At 45.4% G+C, this 19,967-nt stretch overlaps 1 protein-coding gene across 2 annotated transcripts in view; it reads right to left on the bottom strand.

The window, feature by feature from the left end:
• Positions 1–19,967, bottom strand: part of BNC2 (basonuclin zinc finger protein 2) — a 1,233,205-nt gene that overhangs the window by 732,650 nt on the left and 480,588 nt on the right. The window lies entirely within an intron of this gene.

Raw genomic sequence — 19,967 nt, 5'->3', positions numbered from 1 at the left:
GGAGGACTGGACCTGCACCTTGAACCCATACCACCAGAGTCACTCCGAAACCCTTAAACCCTGCACCTGGACTCTGCCTACTGTCAGTCCTAACCCCACCAAGTGTTGACACCCCAGTCCTGGACCCTTGGAAGTGGGGATAAAGGTGCTCTGTCAGCCCAACTGTGGTCCCCAACCGTCACAGAGTGATTCAACTCGACGCAGCCCTCACAGCTACCCATCGGAACCGACACGGCGTGACAAAACTCGACGTGGACCTCGCCTTGCAGCCCCTGTTTGGAACCGATGCGGTTCATCTCAGGACCCCACACCCCTCCTCAGAATTGCGACTGCAAGAAGCAAGTCCCGCATCCATTACATAAGGTACAATTCTCAGCAGGCCTAACTTGTGCTCCCTTGTAGTCGGCCTGAACATGTGATTTTGTCCCAGTTCGGCACAACTAGATAACCACAGCTGGCGTTTTTTGCTTCTAGGCACTATTTTTACCGAGATCTTTAAAAGCACATAGACTTGGTTTTACTAATAGGATTTGTGTCATTTTGGGTCTATTTATTATATTTAACTCTATTTTACTAAATTGGTGTGGGATTTTTCTTGTGTTGTGTTTTCACTTTATTTCTGTTTAAGTGCTGCATAACTACTTCACACATTGCCTCAGAGTTAAGCCTGACTGCTTTGTGCCAAGTTATCAGAGGTTTAAGCACAAGTGAATTTAGTGACTTTTTGTGATTCACCCTGAAAGGGGTTGTGGGAGTTGCTTGAGAAGGCCTCAAGCAATACACCAATTTCTCCCCTAAGGTAGACACACTCACCCCTACACTTAACCATAACAGTAACTATAAGCTTCAAACTACACCTTACACTAACCCTATCTTCGGGGCTTTGCTTTACCCCAGAGGTTCTTAACCTGTGTTCCGGGGAACCATGGGGGTCCGAGACGCCTACTCAAAGTCTCATCGACTGCTTAGAAAATTAACTGTTATTAGCCGAGTATAGATAGAGCAGTAAAAATGTAAATCTGAAAATGTTAGACCATTCTGTAAATATGAAAAAAAAATTGAAGGCTAAACATTAAGTTGGTATCCTCAGATTAATCCTTGGGAGCAGTGCAAGTGCATCAAACAGAATATAATACGGTTCGTGGGTGGACTCAATGGGATTTAAAAAAGCACCAACCTGTCCATTAAATTGCTTTTTTTAGATTTGTTTGTTAATTAAATACAGTATTTAATTACATGTGTACACCTACTCAAACCATTCAGTACTACAGTCATAGTCATCTCTTTCGAAGGATAATATGATATGCAATCTCATCTGTAAGATTATTTACAACATTTGCAATGTGATTGCATCTTTAGCATTAAAGGTGAGGTCATAAGCATTGGATTTGGTGTGTGAGTTGTGGCTGGTGTTCGAGTTGTGGTCGGCATGCCTTTGTGCAGATTATTAAAACATTTAATGACGTGTGTATTTGATTAAGGAATGCTTATGTCTGTACTTTTGTGTATTGTTTATGGTTCAAGTCATCGAAATTGCTTAGCTGGGGTCCCTAGCTTCCAGTAATGATTGATTAAGTGGGGATTCCTGGATTCCAATAAAGATTCACTGGGAGGTCACTGGATTACAATATTAATTAAGTGGGGGTCCACTGAAGTCAAAAGGTTAAGAACTACTGCTTTACAATGCTCCAAACCATAAGCGCATCCCTAACCATTCCCAACCCTAATGATTACCCTTCCTCAACCTGAAGGTTTTTCATTTACCCGACATCAAACTCTAAATCTACTAATAGCTCCATCTAGAACCATAATCTCTAGCCCATTCTAATCACCGTACAATCACAATATCACTAAGCCTAACTCATATCCTAACCTGTACCCAAGTCTACTAACCAAGCAATTTAAAATCCATAACCCTAACTTGCACACTAACCCATACCCTAACTTAATGCCTTTCCCTGATCCATCTATAACCCCATCACTTCTGATACTCAAACCCTAGTTCATTGCTTTTTAAAACATTTTTCAAACTATTATCGTTTTTTTTCTTACTTGAAGTTTTCTCACTTTTTGTTTGTCACTTTTTTCGCATCACACTTTTAATCTAAATACCGCTTATAAAGTGTGGAAAGCTGTGCGAAAGTATTATGGATTAGAGAGGATATCTCAGTACACCCCTCTTACAGCTATGATACTTCTTCCACCAATATTTTGGCATAAGATTATAGATAGCTGGCGGACCAAAGGGATTCAATATATGGGAGACCTATATGCTAATGGGGGATTAATGTCTTTTGAAATGCTAACTGACAAATATCACCTTAACAGGTTCCAATGTTTAAAATATCTACAGGTGCGTGACTATTTAGGGAAACATCAATGGAATATTGGAATAAACCCTGTTATTGAAGCTGTGAGAAAGAATGCACGCATCGGGACATTGTACACTCTACTGTTAGACACTATCGGTGACGATCTAGAGATGCATAATATTAAATGGGACAACAGGCTGGGGTGCATTGGCATGTGGGTAGAAACCTCCATTGAATTGGCAGGGAGATTGTTAATATCTGCTAATCTCCGAGCACAACACTATAAAACTGTGTTTAATCTTTACTATACCCCAGCCAAGTTGTCTAAATGGGGCAGGACAAATGATGGGAATTTATTTCGCTGCGGAATAGAAGATGCCGATATTGTACATATCTTTTTCACATGTAGACACCTAATGAACCTGTTAGGGCATACAGAGATATTTTTGGCGGAAATCTTGGGGGGTCAGTCAGTTTGCCAGCTGCCCAGGTACTGTTGGGGGTAGCTGAAAGAGAGAGATTGGATGAACTGGCTTATAAATATAGGTACTTGATTTTTCAGACTCTAAGAGTAGAAAATATGGCATAATATAAAAGCAAAAAGAGCTGAAAGGAGTACAGCCAGCTGCTCAGCAGCACAGTTTCAATGTGTGTTATTTGCTTCTGCAATTTTACAGTCAGAGGGCGAGGTTTATCCCCTTTAACTGTAACTGACAGGTACGGGGCAACCAACGAAGCACATATGGCGATCTGATTTTTGGCGCAGGCTACCTCATTTGTGCAGGAGGCAGCAGAAAAAATATTGAAAAAATATGCTGCTTGCAATTTTACCGAAAAATTGTTACTTTCCATGTGGCCTGGAAGGTGTGAAACGTAAATTAACAACAGGCGGTACACTGTAAAAGAAATCCTGCAGAAATCTAAAATTATATGATTCATGCATTCCACATGGAGCTTGCAAATACTAAAAACATGTTTTAATGTGACTTTTCAAAAGCTTAGGAGCCGTAAAGTCATTTATTCAAATAGCAATAATAAGTAACCCTTTAACAACGGGTCAGTGTGCATGTGCGTGGGTGATATAAAATATTTAGTATAAACCACAAACACAACTTGTTCCATAAAATAACCAGTCACTCCGATTAGTCTGATCATGAAGACAATGGGTCAGTGGCGGCTTGCTAAGGCGGAGAAGAGTCACCCCACTGCTCGTAGAGCAGTGTAAAAGAAAAAAGAAAATGATAATAACATAAGTTATTAGCATTTTATTTTTAGTATTTGCCAGGTTTGGGTGGGGCCGGGCTCCTGTGACGAGGGAGGTGGAGTGCTTGCTGCACTCTAAAGTGTGCATGATGGTTTGGCAGGCCGTCTTGGCTTGGCCAAACCGTCATGCACACTTTGCCTGCTTTCCACCCAGGCTACATTACAGCCTGGGTGGAGATCATGCCCAGGCTCCCATTCCCCGTCTGATCGCCGAACTGCGGTGCTCAGACCAATCACAACACCGCATTACAGTGCTGTGAATGGCTCAGGGGAGCCTGGGTGCTTCCTTCTTCCGGCCGAAGCGACAACATGTGAGAGACGGAGTAGAGATGCGAAGATCAGGGAAGTGATTTTTTTTAAACCTACTGCCCGCCACCATGCCTTTTCACCCCATACCATACCAGCCACCACTGTAATGGATAAGATTCAGTAAGTCATTTTTAGATAGAAACACTTGTTTATGGCTAAAATTGCTATGTTTGTTGCTCCTAGGCACACTCCAAGGCAAAAGTCCTAAAAAAAGAAGTGGGGGGACTAACCAAGTTAAGCAGTATGCAAGTGACATCATGGTGCGTAACATCACGGAGCATGACATCGAATGTGGCATCACAGGAAGTGGCATCAGAACCCATGACCTAACAGGAAGTGACATCAGATCTTAAGACCTCACACATACATTTAGCAGGTCTAACATTTTCCATGTTGCACAGTATATCCGCTGACCACGGCACAAATAAACACAAAGCACACTCATTTTAATGCATCACATTGCATATCCTGCAAGGTAGCAGGTCTACCATAAGCACATTTGAGCACAATAAAATATTTAACAAATGAGATTTTGCATCGGAGTTGTGCCAAATAAGTGGCACAACCCAACGCAAAATCTGGACCTCAACTTATAATTATTTTTTTTAACTCTGCGAGAAAGATAATAGCAACAAGGAGAAATGTGACAGTAACTCTCTTCTGCTTAATTGGCTGCAAATCTTAGAGGGTTAAGGCACCTGCTGCATAGATCTTTATGTGACCAGTAAATCTCAGGAAACAATAATAATGGTAAAATAACTCAGAAGGTTAATGCACATGCTGGAGAGATCGGTGTTTTGTCTAGTCCCAGTTTTGAATCAAAGTAGCATTAAGGGAAAACATATCTCCTGCAAAGTACATCATGATGACATTTTTTTATGCAGATGGGTAAGTGGGTTACTGCTTTTAACACAGAGATCATTTTGTTACTTACAGTTCATAAATTGGAAGCCTTCTAAAATAGCACAGTGAGCTATGCAGGACATGTGACTCCTGCACCTTGTAAACTTCACTGTCTTATGTAACACATCCTGTACATTGATTTACACACATAAGATTTATTGTCAACATATATTGTGAACATATGATGTAAAGCGCTCTGACAACCTGGATTGGAAAGAGTAGTGCTATAAAAGAAATAAAACAAAATAGTGGTATTTAAATTGCTATTTCTGTAAATACTGGGACAGGCCAAGACATCTGACATTCTTACAGTGCATGCATATGTCTTATATAAAGGGACTAAACAAAGTCAAAGACATGCCTCTCTTAAGCATCTTTGAAGTAATAACAAGCTGTGTGCTTTGTTTCCCCTCCATAGCATTTGCATATAAGTGTGAGGCTCCAGACAATTCCCAGCAAAGATACTCAATCAAAAGGAGGCCTGATGGCCCCTTAACTTAGGCCTTTGTATGGGCCCAGCTGGAATCTGCTAAGCCACCTCACTGCCTGCATGTTGCTGCTCAGAATGAAAGCAGACAATGTGCAGGCGCTGCTAAGGTGTCCTGGAGTCTGAAAGTTACACAGGGACGAGTTCAGCATATTTCTGTAGGGCCCAACTTCTTGGTTGGAGAGATGGTGTCCACCAGGTAAAAAGAGTGGGTAGACATTGTCTACCTGTGTGTATCCTCGACTTGTGCCCTGGTACACGCAAAAGGATACTTATCAAGCGTAGGCATAACTATGCACCAGGTATTCATAAGATATGCAGTGGAAAACCCCAAACAAGTGGTGAGGATCAGACAGCTCAAGCCGTAGTTTGCCTCGAGAGTTTGTGAATGACTTCAAACACATGAGCTTGTAGGCATTCACAAACTCCACTCCAAACCCTATTCCACACTGGAAGTATGACAATGTGCTCCAAGAAAGGGATGGAGTACATCCCCTTCCAAGGTAGGGTGGAGAGCTCCTAAAAATCCTGGAGGTGTAGGGAAGCAGTTTCTCTATGGGGAAAATGTAATTCCTGTAGAGAAAAAAGAAAACAAACAATGTGCATCAACACATTGGGCTGATATTTACTCAACACAGATTTGTAGTGTACGTGCAGTTACACATTAGGGAATAGTGGTCAAAACGTTGTCACATGACATTCCCAGTTGGAGACCTGGGAACGTGCGACTTTCCAAGCACACTTCTATGACTTTCGATGTAAATTCCCAAGGTCCCTGTTTATTTGTAAGTGCAAGGTTCTAGATTTATAAGCTTTATTGTGGGAATCTTATGCATAGGAATAGTTTTCTGTTTTTGAAGTAGTATGTTATGTAGTTTAGCGAAAGTCATTGTGTAGTCATGGTTAGGTCAGAATTTCAATAAAAAATTGTTTTTGCTTTATTAATAATGTTGGCCTAGTGAGACAAATTTGAATGAAGCATTCCAAAAAAAGGTTATAGGTTTTGGATTCAGCATAGCAAGTTTCATAGAGATGTGTCAAGAAGGCAAGGGTGAAAATAAAGAAGGGATCAAAAAAGTGAAATTTCTCATTTAACTCCATTAGAATGCTTTGTTATGACCTGCTGGAAAAAACAGATGTACAGAATTACAAACATCGTAGCACGTAAGTAAAACTTTATTTGCTTGGTTTGATGTAAAATAAATCTATTCAGTATTTTTAAAGTAATTAACATTTAAATAGTGTATCAGGTAGGCATAAAGGGGTTACGTTTTAGAGATATGTTAACTGTTAATTTGTTGGTCCTCCAGGGATACCCAATTCCACAGGATTCGGAAATCCCCCCCCCCCCAAAAAAAGTACACCATTGGGCTAGGTAATATTTTTTTACATTGTCCTCTGTAGATTCTTAAATCCAGCCATAAATCCACCACTCTCTGTCTGACTGGCTATCACAAAATAATTTCTGTTGTCGTTGCCATTAACCAACTTTGTTGGAAAAAATAAAAAACAAAGGTTACAAGGAGGCAGGGTGAGGCTACCCTGACCTCTGTTGCCTAGTGTGGAGTAGGGGTCAGAGAGTTACCCAACGTTTAAATTAGAAATTTAAAAATAATTTGTGTTAATGGATTCTCAAATGCTAGACCTTTCGTGGGTTCCACTGCCTACCAATTTTCCTGAAGTGTCAGAATTTGGAAAGCCAACACATAATTCACAAATACCGAGAAAGATTGAAAAAAAAGAAAAAAAACAGGTGCACTTCTGGTGCTCTTGTCCAATTTTCACTGTGCTTGTCATTTGACCTTTTGCAGTGGGGAATGGCCATACATGGTGGGTTGAGAGCAGTCCCAAGCTAAAGGCCAGTCCTTGCTGTTCATGGCCAAGGGCTGTGCTCAGTGAGGGGGTCGCTGCCCATGGCAGGTTGGATGCAGGGCCTGGGAGTAGGTCAGGTTGTGTGCAGAGAGTGTTGGCCACCTGCTGTGAGTTGTCCACAGGGAATTGTTGAATGTGGTTTGTGATAACATAAATGCATTTATAAAAACAAAGGTTTTAGTGAAGTTATGGTTAGCTTTGGTTATGACATCCCAACATATTTAATACAAAGTACACTTACGGTTACAAACTTAGGGCCTGATTACGATGACAGTGAGACCTCCACCGACAGCCTGTCGGTGGTGGTCTCACCGCCATCGTTAGCATGTTTTCCACCTGCCACATTAGGATGGCGGGCAGAGGGGTGGCGGAGGGAGAGACCAACCACCACGGATCCGACAGGCTCAAGGAGCCCGTCGGAGGGCACTCCGATCCCTACAATGGTGGCGGTGCCTGCCCAGCACCGCCATAGGGATTATGATGTCCCTCCCCACCAGCTGTTTCATGGCGGGTTACCTGCCATAAAAAGCCTGGCAGAAAGGGACATTGGGGGCCCGTAGTGGGCCTCCCTTTTTCCCTAGCCATCAGAGATGGGTTTGGGTGGCACCAAAGTGCCCCCCTACATATCCCTGCACGATGGTGCCTGCCACATAGTGCAGGCATATGCACTATGTACAAGGCATATGCACAATGTGCGTTTTTTGGACTGTGGCGTGTGCAGGGGTCGCACTGTAATTCTGTGTGCGGGACCGTCAACAGCTTGACGGGTGGTTCCATACCCGATAGGATGGCGGTGGGACGTATGATCCCCTAAAATCACCTAAAATCGAAAAGCCATTGAAATTTGCAAGTTATGGTGAGGAGTCACAATCACACAAAAGCCATGTTAAACTCTAACTCATACTCCAAATGCAATGCTCATGTCTCAAAATATTTCTTTCAATAAACAACTCATCAAAGCAAAATGTAATTTAATGACACCTACTCAAACCATTCAATACTACAGTCATAGTTACCCCTTTCGAAGGGTAATATGATATGCAATCTCATCTGTAAGATTATTTACATTTGCAATGTGATTGCATCTGTAACATTAAAGGTGAGGTCAAAAGCATTGTATTTGGTGTGCGAGTTGTGGCTGGTGTGCGAGTTGTGGTCAGCATGCCTTTGTACATATTATGGATGGTGGTTTTAAAGTATATTATAATAAGGAGAATACATAATGGTTCCAGTATAATATCGTCTAACATTGCCTTTAAGGGTTTCTGGTGAAATCCTAAACCACAAGGCCAAAGGCTGAGTTGTTGTTAAAGGCAAGCAGAAGGCAAAGATGGCAAAATAGAACCATATCTGTTAAATATATTTTAGATTAAATATTTCTTTTATGATACTTAGCTCGAAAGATACTTTTCTCAAAGTGCTTCTAACAATGGCCACTGATAGGAATTACAATGTTTAGGTTTACCACACATGGAATCAACTGTCGATAAAAAAGTAAAAAATGGCAAGGGTCTGTGGATTTATGTGATTCTCTGGCTGCAGCCGTTATGGATTTTATGAAATGTATCATATAATTTTCCAGATAATTAGGATCACTTGTAGATTTCACACAAAAAAATAGTTTATAGTGCAGATGTCGAGAAATACTGCTTGATCATGTTGCCTAACTTAAGATACCATTGCTGTATACATGTAGTGACCATCACAAAAGTAAAGTTCTTCAGAGTGGTTTGGGAGTGGTTATTATGAATGTGAAACCTGTATTTCACAGGAAGCTGTAAAATATATCCCATATGTTGTTATAGCACGACATTTCATGCAATCAAAGCACTCAACCAATTGTAATACTTAAAAAAAAAAAAAATTACTAACTGCTTTTTGGTGTGCTTCATTTCGTACTACAGACTCCTCCTTTATTTTTCATGTCTGCAACCATACTATCTCTTGCACATGAAAAAGAAAGACCCCGAGGATTTAGGCAGTTTACAGGACAGATGACAGGAAACACCGTCCTCTTCCTTGGTTAAAAGGAAATTTTAAGTCACCTTGGAGTTCCATGACCTTACAGAGAATCGAAATTTGCCTAGCTTAGTAACGGTAAGTTTCAATTCTATTAAGGACACGGAGGCGAGGATTATGCTTTTTCCCTTCTTCGCTGTTTATTAACAAAAACCATCAGCAGCCAAAAAGCATCATTGTAAGCCTTATACCTCAGAACAAAGGATAAAAGGCTATCATAACGTAGAAAAAATCATGAATAAACTACAAATCCCATGGTAATCATTATAACAGTCTGTAACATTGTCCTTCGTTAGTGTCCATGACATGTAGATAGGACGTCCCTCCGATGACCACTTCCTCTTTCTTCGCGCGAGTCACGCTTCAACTTCACTGGTCCTGTTTTGCACCGTCGTTACCTAACAAGAAGCATACCACAGCATCAGTGGTCTGTAAAGTCAACAATGCAGTACAGGCAGAAGAGCACTAGTATTAACAACACATCTCATCAAATACCACTGGAAGACCTGCGTACTTACTGCAATACGGGGGGGGGGTCGCCTCCACCGGTGGCTGGGAGGGATAATCCTCGCCTCCGTGTCCTTAATAGAATTGAAACTTACCGTTACTAAGCTAGGCAAATTTCGATTCTATGTCAGGACCGGAGGCTTCAGATTATGCTAGTTTAAAGCTTACTTACCACCAAACGCGCTATATCCACCACTGGTTTGAAATAAAACCGCTTAAAAGTGGAATCCGAGGACCAATCCGCTGCACGCATCAGGTCCTCTAGACGGGCTCCCAAAGAGAAAGCCTTAGAAGCCATGGCCCCTCTAGCTGAATGGGCACCAAACTGCTTCGTATCGATACCTGCTTCCTGCATGACCCACCGAACCCATCTGGCGATGGTGGGAGATGAGACAGCCTTGTGTGGCTTCCGCAGTGCAATCAACAGCTGTCGTTCGCCCGGAGGACGAAGTTCCAGGGTTAAATCTTCATAAGTCTTCAGGCATTGGACTACACAGAGTTTGGGGACGTCCACGAAACACGGGTAAGAAATTGACCTTGACCCACATTTCGTGCGGCGCCCCAACGTGAAGACCACCCCATCCGGAGAAAAAACCCTCGCCGAGATGTCCAAGGCGCGTACGTCAGATACCCTTCGGCACGAAACCAGACACAAGAGCATCGCTAGTTTAGCCGACAGCTCTTTCAATGAAAGATACCCATTCGACTGCCAAGACGAGAAGAGATTTAGAACAAGGTTGACGTCCCAAAGAACCGAGTAACGTGGTTCTGGCGGTAAGGAGAGGCGAATCCCTCTCAGGAGTCTACAAACAAAAGGGTGTACTCCTATTGGAGCGCCTGCCACCGGGTTGTGGCCTGCCGAGATCGCAGAGCGCATTGCATTGATCGTGCGGTAGGCCAGTCCTTTCGAGGCAGATTCCGCCAAAAAGTTCAAAACTGGAACGACGCCTGCGACCAGGGGATCCAGGTCTCGTCGAAGACACCAGCGGGACCATTTATTCCAGGCCGAGCGGTATCGCTTCGCCGTGCTCCCTGCCCAGGCTTTGGAGAGGAAGTTCTCAGCTGGTCCCGAAAGGCCTGGGAGCAACCAGCGTCGCCTGAAAGCCTCCATGCCATGAGGTGGAGAGAACTCTGCATGATCAGATGGTGAGGATTCCCGTCCGCGCCGAGAAGAAGACGCGGAAACCGGGGGAGTAGGATTGGAGAATCCCAAGAAAGTTCCAGTAGAACCGAAAACCATACTTGAGATCTCCACCAGGGAGTCACCATCACCACATCCGCCCGCTGCCGGCGAAGATGGGCCGCCGCCCTTAGTATCATCGAAAACGGCGGAAAGGCGAATGACTGTTCCTGACTCCAATCTTGGAGAAAGGCATCCGTGGCCTCCGCGAGAGGGTCCGGTCTCCAGCTGTAGAAACGCGGGAGTTGGTGATCCAGTCGGGAGGCAAAGAGGTCCACTGAAAAAGGGGCCCCACATCTCGTTCAGCCACTTGAAAATCTGCGAGTCCAGCTTCCACTGACTCGAATCCCGCAAGTGCCGGGAGTGCCAATCCGCTACTTGGTTGTGCTGGCCCGGCAAATACTCCGCTGTGACCGAGATCTGACGAGTCAGGCAGTAGTCCCAAAAGACCTTCGCTAAGTCCGCCAGGGCTTTGGAACGAGGGCCGCCCAGGTGGTTGACATAGCGGACCGCGGATATGTTGTCCATTCGAAGCAGGACGCAGGAGCGTGCCGAATCTTTCGTCCAGCAACGCACCGCGAAGGACCCCGCCAACAACTCCAAGCAGTTGATGTGCAACTCCTGCTCCTCGGACGACCAGGCTCCTCCTGTGGAGAACTCTCCACAGCGGGCGCCCCAGCTGGCCCTGCTGGCATCTGACGCTATAACTAAGTCCGGCACCGGTCCGAAGATTGCTCGGCCGTTCCAAGCCTCCATATGAGTCAACCACCAGGTCATTTCCTCCTTCACCTCGACTGAGAGGGGAACCACCTGATCGTACGTCAGTCCCCGACGAAGGTGATGCGCCTTGAGGCGCTGAAGGGCTCTGTAGTGAAGGGGCCCCGGAAAGATTGCCTGGATGGATGAGGAAAGCAGTCCTACCACCCGGGCAATCTGACGGAGCGACGTGTGGGATTTCGAGATCGTCTGACGCAGAAGGTGGCGAATCTTTCCCAACTTCCTGGTAGGAAGGCTCAGGGTACACTGCACCGAGTCCACCGTAAAGCCGAGGAACATTACTGTCTGAGTAGGGGAGAGAACGGACTTCACGCCGTTTATTACAAACCCCAGTCCTTGTAGTAAAGAGACAGTCTGCTGGAGCTGAAGGTTCAACTGTTTGGGGCACTGCGCCATCAACAGAATGTCGTCTAAATAGACAATCATCCGGATTCCTTGGCTCCGCAAGTGCTCCACAGCCAGATGGAGAAGCTTGGTGAAGCACCAAGGGGCCGACGAAAGACCGAATGGAAGGGCGGTAAACTCGCAAGTTTGGCCCATCCACTGGAATTGAAGGAAACGACGATGTGGAGGGTGGATGGGAACCACCAGGTACGCATCCTTGAGGTCCAGACGGACCAACCAGTCATTCGGGAGGAGTACATCCCGCAAAAGATGGATCCCTTCCATCTTGAAGTGCCGATAAACCAACCACCCGTTGAACTCTTTGAGGTTGATAACCGGGTGCTTTCCCCCATCCGCTTTGTCCACCAGGAACAAGTTGCTCAAGAACCCGGCCGGATGTCGAGTTGAACGACAAATGGCCCCTTTGCGCAACAGGTCGGCGACCTCTTCGTCGACCAGGTGCGCATCCGCTTAGGAGAAAACGATAGGGTATGGGGGTTTGGCTTGAGATGGTCGATCGTAGAACTCTATGTGAAAGCCACGGACGGTCTGTAGGACCCAAGCGTCCGATGTTATTCCGGCCCATGCCTCCGGGAACCGGGCCAACCTCCCCCCAATGCTGACACTGTCTGCCAAGAGTACACTCACCGTTTGGGTTGTTGCCACCGGCGTTCTTGAAACCACCGCGCCCTCTGAAGCGCTGACCTCTGGTTGGGTAGAAGGTATTGTAGTTTGACGAGGCATTAAACTGCCCTCTTCCGGAGCCTTGGTTCCTGTTGGCGGGTTGCTGACCACCACGGCCGGTCGCGCGCCCCCCACCGCGACCGGCCCCCCTAGAGAAACGCTGCTGGAAAACTCTCTTAATACTTGATTGCGCCTTATCTAGGGAGGTGAAAGTAGAAACAAACTTCCCTAACTCTTTGATAAAAGGGTCCCCGAAGAGGCCCCCTTGAGCTACCGCCCCTGCTTCCGAGGAAGCCAAATCTCCTAGTTTTGGGTCAAGTTTGATTAGGAGGGACCTCCGGCGCTCGGTGGAAAGGGCGCAGTTGGCGTTTCCCAGGAAAACCACCACTCGCTGTGCCCAGTTTGACAGGACCTCTGGGGAAATGGGCGCACCTGACACCTTCGCTTCCTCCACCATGTCCAGGATCTTAGTTATAGGACCTATGGCGTCCAGAAGCTTGTCCTGACAGGAGCGCCAGGAGCGATCGATCCCCTTGCGAGGATCTTTAACAAATTTCGCTAAGAAAGTGGCCATTTTAGGGTCTAGCTCGGGGGTAAGGGCCACCTTGCCCTCCAATGTTGGCCTTGGACACTCCCCGCGCAGACAGCTCCTTGCGTCCTTCTCGAGGGGCTTGCGTAGGCGCCCTGCGACAAACTTCGCCACCTTCTCCCCCAGTGTCCAAGCAGCCGACCGCGGATGCATTATTTCATCCGGGTCCAGCATGCCCGAACTATCCTGGGGTAGTTCAGCGGCAGAGCCCGAGGGACGCCAGGAACGCACTGACCCATCCTCATCGTCCGTATCTGCCGGGGAAAACCCTCCTGGGGATGAGGGCGCTGTCCCTAAGGACCCCGAAGGGCCCGAGGCTAGTGGAGGCGCAGGGGTAGGCGCGGTCGCCTTGGCTAGAAAAGCGTCACGCAGGCGCTCGAAGGCGTCCCTGTCTACACCCTGCGGCGCACCAGCAACCCCTTCTGTACACTTCTTCTTAGGGGCTGGGGGGGAACCTTCCCCCAGAGGCGTGGAGGTAGAGGCCCCCAAATGTGCTTGAGTGACCCTCTCGCACTCCTGAATAATGCGTGCAGAGAGTCGATCTTCCATAGGGCCTACAATCTCCTGCACGCAGCGGTAAATGGAGGAATCCACCGCAGAATAAAACTCGTCATCATTTAAATATTGGTGAGATTCCTCCTCTTCATAATACTCACCTTGATCCATCTCCCGAACAAGCGCAACCCAAGCACTCTTATTGGGAAGGTGAGAGGGGAAAAGGCGCAGGAGTAGGATACCAGGCAGCAGCCTGTGCAAATATGTGGGACAGAGGTACTCTGCCGAAGGTTTTTGGGCCCAGTGGAACTGGGATTTCAAGGGGGGCACCCCACCCACAGCGCGCTGACCCTCCAAGGGACCGGGTCACTGCTGCCTCCCTGCGCGCTGCAAACCATTCAATGCAGGAAAATAGGTGCCAATGAAACAAAACGCCCGTAGGCGGCAACGCGGCTAGACCGCTTTACAGACCCCCAGCGGGGCGTATGAAAGGCCGGGGCCTGGGACAAATACCGACTCAGACGAGCTGAGCGTCACGGTGAGGCAGCGGGTGGCTCTGACGGAACGGTCACCTCAGCGCGGTCTTCCTGACGAGAACGCCGCGCTGAGGCGAACGAGACGCACAGGCTCCCTCTAGCGGCCGGAGGCGGCCGCGAAACTCCGGGAACGCCGCATGAAGAGCAGGAAATGCTCCCGCGGCGTAAAAAGGGGATCTGAAAAGCAAACAAGACCCCTTATACAATCGCAAACACATTAAACATCAGATAATGCACGCTACCCCACAAGTAGAAACCTAGTGAGGAGAACAACAAAAAACCACTTAACTGGCTGCGAAGCAGCGAAGAAAGAGGAAGTGGTCATCGGAGGGACGTCCTATCTACATGTCATGGACACTAACGAAGGACAATGTTACAGACTGTTATAATGATTACCATGGGATTTGTAGTTTATTCATGATTTTTTCTACGTTATGATAGCCTTTTATCCTTTGTTCTGAGGTATAAGGCTTACAATGATGCTTTTTGGCTGCTGATGGTTTTTGTTAATAAACAGCGAAGAAGGGAAAAAGCATAATCTGAAGCCTCCGGTCCTGACATAGAATCTGTGCCTTCACTCTCATTCCTCTATATGGTCTAGGAATTCCTCAGTGACTTGCAAAAACCTTTATGTATGACAGGGGGTAAAGTATCCCATATAAATATGCCAGGCCAATAAAAGAAACATAGCCAAATAACACTTGAATTACACCAAGTACACCAAATGTGCTAACAAACACACATTTAAACATTTATTACTAGCTGCAAAGGTCAGATTCCATGTTATTTACACAGTACAGCATGTGTGACTCGAAAAAACACGGCTCATGATCTCACAGAAGGCACATTACAATGATGTGACTAAGGAAAACAACTCCGCTAATTGGAACAAAGCCTATTCAGTGTGGTTTTATCTCAGTGCATGAATTTAAAGAAATGTATCATGGTTCTAGGTAAAAGCCTTTCTTTACAACTATACTTGGCAAAACAGCATGGCATAAAACATGCATGTAAATCCGCAGAGTAATGTGCTATTAAGTAATATTATTATTGAGGGAGGTGGTGTGCATCATGACCCTATCAAGACTGAGCCTCCACATTCTCAGCAATGTAAACAAAAACATAGTACACTCTGCACATCTGAATATATATATATATACGAATGTATGTCTGTCTGTCTGTCTGTTTGTCCTTTATGCATTACTACACCATTCATCCGATCGCCATGAAACGTTGGGAAGTTGTTGAGTACACTCCCGCGAAGGTTTCTGGCATAAAATATTTTTAAATATCGCCCCCCCAGGGCCATCATAATCTTTCAAATACTGATGTACGCACCAGAAGGAAAAACAACAAATCGTGTATCCACAAGCACTCGAATAAATAAATAGAATTAAAACACCATTCATCCGATCGCCATGAAACTTTGGGAAGTTGTTGAGTACACTCCCGCGAAGGTTTCTAGCATACATTGTTTTTTAAATATCAGCCCCACAGGGCCCTCATAATCTTTCGAATACTGATGTACGCACAAGACGGAAAAACAAAAAATTGTGTATCCACAAGCACTCGAATAAATAAATAGAATTAAAACAGCATTCATCCCATCGCCAGGAAAGTTTGGGAAGAAGTTGAGTACACACCCGCGAAGGTTTCTGGCATACATTTTTTTTTAATATCGGCCCCCCAGGGCCCTCATAATCTTTCAAATACTGATGTACGCACCAGACGGAAAAACAACAAATCGTGTATCCACAAGCACTTGAATAAATAAATAAAATTAAAACGACACTTTGAAATGTTTTCCATGTTAAAATGAATAAGTTTCAATAAAAATGACACAATGTAAATTGAATGTTATCATAACGAGTTTCCTTGAATTTCCTTTCTTGGGAGATCGCAGCAATGCGCGACGGGTAAGCTAGTATATATATATATACATACATACACAAACACATATCCCAGTGGCACTGCACCACTGTGCAGTTATAGTTAGGACCACGTTTCCATAGGAAAAGCATTTTTATTTTACTAATAAATTTGGCGGTGTTTGCCGAATCTTCACAAAACTTTTTTTTTGTAAGTGTCGTCCACCTCTGTTTCTGCCTGGAAAGTTCCAGAGTGATCCATCACGCGTGGGCGAGAAAAAGGGTAGTCCCAAAACACGTTTATCCCATGCTCTTTTCCATAGAAAAATTTCGATATTGCAAAAATGGTGAAGAGAATTACACCAAATTTCGCAGAAAGCTACACCTTGGTCCAAAAGGCAAAGTTTTTGTGATTTGGTGTAAATCTGTTCACCGGGCCAGGCCCTGTGCTCAACCCATTTCAAGCTCCAAACTCTGCAAGCCACGTAGGCCTTTAGACATCTTACTTTGCATTAAAAAAACATAGAAATTCACTGAAAAAACAAAGGCTAAAGTGATGCTACAGTTGGGTTTTATAATAACTTACTTTACATTAAAAAGAAGTAGAAATTCACTGAAAAAACAAAGGTTTTAGGGACGTTATAGTTTGGTGAAAGTATCAGTTAAAACATAACACTTTAAACTAACAAAGCCTCTGAAATTCGCCAGTTATATTAATCTTGTGCTCTAAAGTAACTATAACAAGCGCCCTCGCTATGCACTGCTCGTAGTCTCACATATTCCATCACTCATGGCATGTTCAATGGCTGCACTAATAACATCCCTAATGATATCTGAAATGACAACATTGATGATAACACTGTGCATGGCAGGGGCACAAGTTATAGTTACCTTATGGCACTATAACATAATATTTTTTTTGCTTTTTCAGTGGATAGGTGGACAGATGGATAGATGGATAGTTAGACAGATATAGCCAGATAAATTGATAGAAGGATAGACAGACAGACAGACTGATAGATAGATAGATAGATATTAATATTACACAAAGGTGAATACTGTTTAGTTATAGTTAGGTTAGAGTTTCCTTAAGAAGACCTTTTTTTGCTTCCCTAACAACTCTGGCTCCTTTGGAGGAGAATCTGTATGAAACTTTCTGGGAAAAAAGTTTATCCACCTTTGCTCTTTTATGGAAATCTGTGCAATGATCTGCCAATTGAGGGCCAAGAAACAAGGTTGGGGACAAAAGTGATTTCCAATGTGAATTCCCATAGGAATCTTTGTCCTGCAATACAGAAAAAACTGTTTACCAAAGCTCTGCATTGACGGTCGACTTGGGTGGCAAGATACTGGCGCGGAAAGGCGATTCATGGTCAAGAAGAGCCAAAACTTAAGGATTTTGCTTTTTCTTAAATGGAAGAGCTCACCTGATACCACACCAAGGGGCCAGGACTGGGGAGGCATCTCTTGGGGATCAGGAACTCTCTCTAGCAGGGGCCAGCAGTGCTCAGACAAGTCCCTCTGCAGGGCTAGGCAGGTCCAGGGAAGCAGGGCAACTAGACGGTTGCAAGGAGACCTCTGGACCTTGTGGTGTCCCGGTAGGTCAGAATAGGAGGCTAGCTAACCAGTACTTGGAGCAACTCAGGTAGCCTGGTATGAAGGGTGCAGGTAATGTCTTCCTTCTCAGAAGGCAGTAGGACAATCCTCTGGCTGCAGGGCAGTCCTTTTCTGTAGTATTCACAGGTCAAGGAGTGTACTGAAGAAGTAGGTTTAAGGATGCCATTTGTATACCTAAATCTAGCTTTGAAATTGGAGAAGCTTTTAGTGTTTCTCCCCTACAGAGTTCTTCAGAATTTCCTGCCTCCCTGTCCTCGTCCCTGTCCGTCTGCAGTTACAGTGGGCTAGTGTGAAGTTATTTGTGTGTGAGCTGAGACAGTGTCTTTGAAGTGCAATTAGGGCTGTGCATAGCTTTGCCTGATGATCCTGCCTTGGATGGCCCATCCTGCCAATACTCTGGCCCTCTACTGTGTGACTGTCGGGAGGAATGCACAAAGAACAACTGCCAACTACACTTAGTCACATGATTCAGGAAACAGACTGCAGGCACCAAATAATTAAGACAAGGAAATGGCAACTTTCTAAACGTGGTATTTTAAGAATTGTGACTTAAACTCTGACTTTACCATTAAAGAGTGCTTCGAATTATAATTCCTCTGACACTAAACATGATATTTCTATCTGCCGACAAACAAAAGTTATCACTTCTTAAATGTGATAAGGTAACCCAATGTTATCCTTTGGGTGAGGTAAGCCTCACAGTGGTGGAAAAGGAATTTAGGAGTTTTTCACTACTATGGACAATGCAATCTGACCTATGGGCTGTTTAGGGCATACCCTAGGGGTGACATACATATATATTTTTATATATATATTTTTTGAAAGAGTTAGGCTAACTATGATGGCCAAGTGGACGTGATCCACTGAGGCTCCGCAGTATTTATAATAGATTCCAGTTGCTAGGTGCATAATATCTGGGGCTGACCGCCCCCCAGGATTGTGGGGATGGTGACGACATCAGGGGTGGGGCGGGGATGCCTTCTCATCACAGTGGGGGCTGTGGGACTAATCTCTGAAAAGCGTACGGCAAGCAGCATGATGACCATCAGCGCCGAATCACTCCCTTACTTGCATCTTATGGGAATGTTGGAGGCTGTCAGGCATGAGGCAAGAGCCCAGCGATCCTGGCACTGGAGGAAAACAGTGAGGAGCGTTTAGAAGAGGTGGCAGCCTGATGGCCCAATTGTTACACATCTGCCTGACTTAAACATGGTGACCGCCGTGGACCATAGCCCTTGATGGGGAAAATAATCACTTTAGCCCTAGTTGAGAAATGGTGATTAACCCAATGGAGGGGATACAACAGCTCCTACTCACCATTCACTGACTGAGAGAAGCTTAATTTATGGGGCAAGTGGTTTTTTGCTATGTGGGCCTCCGTGTCACGCAGGAAAGCTAATGAAAGACTCTGAACTGTTGGAGGCCTGTAGCTTTTAAACAGAACACACGGTTCTATGGTGAAATCCTAGTGAAGGTGATGGCGGGACAGAGAGGCAGGCACCTTAATACTCATTGGGGTGAGATAGCTGATCACTGGCTGGCCTTTACTTACAAGAGGAAAAATACCCCAGTTTGGGACTATGGCCCCATACAGCTGACTCCATACATGGAGGCTTTGTTTGTTAGCATCTCAGGAAGATTTGAACACCATTGACATAAGGGATGTGTTATATCTCGTCTCTGTGTGGGTGTGTCGCTTTCCACTGCCTGCTTCTAAGGCTGTGGGGTGTTACATTCCACCCTACATTCATGGGTTGCTGGGTGATGGGGCCGATGTAAGTATTCTAAGAATGTATTAATTGAATCTTTGTTACAGTTGATTTTAGTTTGTTCATGGTGGAGCTCATTTAACTGACTGGGGGACTTATACCGGGACGGAGAGCTGGTGGCCTACGAAACGCTGATAACCGAAAACAGGCTACCGCCCGCGGGATTCCTGCTGCACCGCTCGCTAGTGGCAAAGATGGCGGCTCGCTGGGGCAACATGGCGGCGGAGCCCACGCAACATCTCACCATGCAGTACCTGCACGTCATGGGGAGGGGCAGACACCTGGTCAGCTGGTTCGCCGCATCGATACGGGCGCATACAGAGATTAGCCTGATCCCACTCAGAGGCAAGTGGGAACGGGACTTAGACAGGGCGCTCACTGATAAGGAGTGGGAGC

The sequence above is a fragment of the Lissotriton helveticus genome, chromosome 2_1 (assembly GCF_964261635.1).
Source record: "Lissotriton helveticus chromosome 2_1, aLisHel1.1, whole genome shotgun sequence".
NCBI lineage: Eukaryota > Metazoa > Chordata > Amphibia > Caudata > Salamandridae > Lissotriton > Lissotriton helveticus.
The sequence above is the reverse complement of the archived record's forward strand: the minus strand, read 5'-3'. Positions and strand labels throughout refer to the sequence as shown.